The sequence below is a fragment of the Stenella coeruleoalba genome (genome assembly GCF_951394435.1).
Source record: "Stenella coeruleoalba genome assembly, chromosome: 2".
Classification (NCBI taxonomy): Eukaryota; Metazoa; Chordata; class Mammalia; order Artiodactyla; family Delphinidae; genus Stenella; species Stenella coeruleoalba.
The window spans coordinates 19,361,633-19,366,497 of NC_137147.1; positions in this window are offsets into that span (position 1 = coordinate 19,361,633).

A 4,865-nucleotide genomic window follows, 5' to 3' on the forward strand; every position below is an offset into this window, starting at 1 on the left:
TGGCATTGCCCCTTGGGAGAAGAGAGGCAACAGTAGAAAACCTACCAGGCAAAGACTCATTTCTACAAAATATTTCCCTGTCAACACCTTAATTCCAGCAGAGACTGTTCCTGCTCCTCAAATTAGTACCAGAGTTTGTAAGACAAACCTAATAGTGGGACACAAGGGCTACACACCTGAAAGGAAACCTTTGTCTTTTCTCAAAAAAAAAAAAGGAATCAGGAATTCAGGAATATTTTTATTACATCTCACAGAGTTCCTTTGACTGGTTTATTGCTCACTTTTTTTCCATTGCTCCATAAAGGGTGAGAGAGAATGCTGAGTGGTGAAGGCTGGGGGAAGCATTAATCTTTTATATACATTCTAAGTTGTTGCTTTATCTGACAAAATGTTTCCTTCTGGGGAGGAGAGTGTTTGCATATTTCCAGATCTCCATTTTTTTTTTTTTTTTTTTTTTTTTTTTGCGGTACGCCTGCCTCTCACTGTTGTGGCCTCTCCCATTGTGAAGCACAGGCTCATGACGTGCAGGCTCAGCGGCCATGGCTCACGGGCCCAGCCGCTCCGCGGCATATGGGATCCTCCCGGACCGGGGCATGAACCCGTGTCCCCTGCATCATCAGGAGGACTCTCAACCACTGCGCCACCAGGGAAGCCTTCTTTTTTGTCTTTAATGAGGAAAGCACTAATGGATCACAGAACGTTCTCTGTCTACTTGTAACTTTGTTTGCTTGTTTCTTTTTTCTGCACTTGGTCTTGTTTTATGATCTGATGTTGTATGAAGAGCTTTTGATTTCATAAAGTACTACCATTAGGAATCAACATAGCGGTGCCATGTTCTTCTTAAAAATAGAATATATACCTTTTAAAAAAGAAGATTCCTACTGACTATCAATGAAGCATACTTTTTTCCTAGACTTTTCCATTTATATATTTATCCCATAGATAATATTGATCAGTTACTATATGATAGGCCATAAACTGCAATATGTGAGAAGACATTTTTGCTATTTAAGTGCTTAATACCTTGGCAATGAGGGAAATAAAAATGTATATCCCTGTAAAGTCAAAATGATAAGTGTGAAATAGGTGATAAAAATGAGAAGGGATAATGGTGAAGATTCAGATTTCAGAAGATGACATTTCATCTGGGTGGATGTGGTTAAAGGATACCAACTGCTTGAGGATATAATGAATTTTTGTAGGAGAAATTGATAAAAATCAAGTTGATAAAAATTGGTAGAAATCTGGAAACAAGTTCAAAATTAAATCATTTATAGCAAAATATTAGCAATAATACTTAAGAACACTCTAAATAATACATTATGTCCCTAGCATACTTTATTTTATTTTTTTCAATATTTATTTATTTTTGGCTGCTTTGGGTCTTTGTTGCTGCGTTCGAGCTTTCTCTAGTTGCAGCGAGAGGGGGCCACTCTTTGCTGCAGTGCGCGGGCCTCTCGCTGCGGTGACCTCTCCTGTGGCAGAGCATGGGCTCTAGGCACTTGGACTTCTGCAGTTGTGGCACTCGGGCTCAGTAGTTGTGGCTCACGGGCTTGAGTGCAGGCTCAGCAGCTGTGGTGCATGGGCTTAGTTGCTCCGTAGCATGTGGTATCTTCCCAGACGAGGGCTTGAGCCCCTGTCCCCTGCATTGGCAGGCAGATTCTTAACCACTGTGCCACCAGGGAAGCCCTGTCCCATACTTTATAGCTTATAAAAGATTTTTAGTTTCTTTTATCTCTAAGTGTTCAGAGACCATGGGCAGCACTGCTAAAGCCTTTCTTCTCATCCTCCATCCACCATAGAGATGTGGGAAAGACACTTATTCAGTTTCTCTGGCAACTAGGAATGACTGTGGGACCCAATTCTCACCCATGAGAGATGAACTCAAGTCTGCTGGTATGAAAGAGAAGAGAAAACATTGCTTTTCCTGATAAAAAGAGACAGGTACAACTGCATCTTGCCTTACTTTCTTTTTCTTTCCCCTCAGACGTGAACACAATGCTTGATGCTAAAGTAGTCACCCTATAAGAATGAGAGAAAATGCAAGAGAATATTAGATCCCCCAAGCCTGGCAGAGACAAGCTTCTGAACCAATGGGAGCAGCAGACTGTTCGTAGGTGAGCAAATTGATTTCAATTATTATAAGTTATATTCTGTATTTCAGAGGAATAAATCTCATTTGGTGAGTGTGTGTTGGGAGAGGGAGAGGATTTTGCCCCCAAAGGACATTTGGCAATATCTGGAGACATTTGTGGTTGTTATAACTAAGAAGTACTGGCATCTGGTGGGTAGAGTCCAACAATGCTGGTAAACATCCCACACAGCCCTCACAGCCAAGGACCATCAGACCCCAAAGTTCAGTAGTTCCAAGGTGGAGAAACTTTGATTTAAAAAATTATCTGAAACCAATACTGTGGTCTGAATGTCTGTGCCCACCCTGCCCCTTGCAAAAAAAAGTTCATGTGTTAAAATCCTAACCCCACACATGATGGTATTAGGAGGTGGGGACTGGTGTCTATAGAAACCCCACAGAGATCCCTTTGTCTTCCACTATGTGAGGACAGAGCAAGCAGGTCCTATCTATGAACAAGGGAGACTTTATCAACCACCACACTGCATCTGCTAGCACCTTGATTTCGAACATCCCAGCCTCCAGAATGTGTGAGAAATAAGTTTCGTTGTTTATGAGCCACCCAGTCTGTGGTATTTTGTTACAGCAGCCTGAATCGACTCAGATGGCCAGTTAGCCAAACATCCCCAATTGATAATCAGAGCAATTCTTCATTTTACTCACAAAGAATGGCCGGTATGTTTTCATGTTGGCCTGTACTTACTAAACCATGATCCGATCAGTCCTTTCTATTACACTTTTCCATAGCTGTACTATTTCTATTTAACACCTGTTGCTTGTAACATTTAGGGTTATAAAAGTTTGTAATTCTCTGTTTGTGTCGACTTACTTGACAGCATGAATACTCCAGCTGCCCTGGGCTGTGAGCACCCACTGCAGTGTTCAACCTGCCCTAAGCAGTAGTCTCAGGAAACTTACTGAATGAATGAAGGTTTGGGTTCTGAATTCCTAGGAATTAATATATATATATATATATATATATATATATATATATATATATATATATATATAATATGTATTCTTGATGTGCCTTAAACATAAAAATACACTTATTGGATTTTGATAAGAGAAATGATTATCCTCTGTTGTGTAGTTCATGGAATTATGAGTGAATTTTGTTCCCCTTGAACTTAAACAAAGTTAAACTTTTCCATAATAATGGCTGAGTCAAAATACTATACTGTTTTTTCTTATTCTTCTATTGTTGAAAGTAACTACATATAATAAAAGAAACAATTCTTGTCAGATGATGCTTTTATACAGTAACTCTAAAAACAATCAAGATTTTATATATATTTTTTCACCTAGATTATAATAATGACTTTTTAGTTTGCACATTTTAGAAACATTTTACACTATACTTAATAATCTGTACACTAGGTACTTTCTTAGAATATTTTTACAAAACTAAGCATTCAAGAAATGGGTGAAAATAGGAATTTTGTATATCAATTAATCAGATTGAAAATTAGTTGAAACATGGAGATTAATATTCACTCATTTTTAGAATAAAAGTATAAATATATTACATAAGTATATTTATATAAATATAGTGGTTATTTTATCAGAGTATAATGTAATAGTAAATTATATAGAATTATAATATAGTAATAAAAATTAGTTGCTTTTTGGAGCACTTACTTTGTGGCTGGTACTTTCTAAGCACTCTGCTGGGTTATATTGTTTAATCCTCACAACAGCCTTCAGATTAATACTTCGAATATGCCCAATTTTCAGATGAAGAAATATTAATGAAACTCACCTAAGACAATATAGGTAGTTAGTGATAGAGTCAGTATACATACTCTCTTTACAACTAAAATATTATGTGACAAAATATATGAAACATAAAAAGCAGAAATAATCTGCTCGTAATCAGGTGAGAAGAGTTGGCCCCAGGTACATGTGGCTTCTGGTTTGCTTCCCCAAGCCAAAATCATCTGCAATTTGAGTGCCATTTTTCCTGATAAAATGTATTATTATTGCATATATATATATATATATATATATATGTATATATATACCAATAGCCACATGTTACAGTTTATTTATATATTACTAAGTATATATAATAAATACAAGCACCTTTGCATTTACTCATTTTAATAATGTGAATGCTACACCTTTGACTCTGAAAAAACATATCAAAATGGTAAGAATTTTGAACTTGGATTCACCATGTCTGCATATGAATTTTGACTCTGTCATTCACTGGCTAGCTGAGGCTATGAGACTATGTCACCTTCCTGAGACTGCTTATCTATAAAATGTGGCAATTGACCCCCTCCTAAATTATTTGTGTTATTTGCAGGTGAAGACCCTAGTACATTGTCAGAGACGTAGTTGTTAATCAATAAATGGCCATTATTTTATTACCCTTTCAGTCAGTTAATAAATATTAATACATATTAACGTTTGGTTTCAGCATGGCATTTATGTTACCTTTACTATATTTTACTTATTTCAAAATTTTACTACATAATAGCTCTTACTCATGAGGTTATGCATTTAATTACATGACCCATCATTTACCCAACGCACATGTCAGAAGTATTAGTGCACTTATAGAAGTATTTACCAAATTCTCAGCTCATCTGCAGTTGACTATTTTGACTTTGAAAGAGAAAATGTAAGCTGCTTGGATGTTTACATTACTGATATTTACTATTATAATTCTTATGTTTACTAAAATAAGATGGTCCTTTTCCAAAAGATATTTAGATCTTTCAAACTG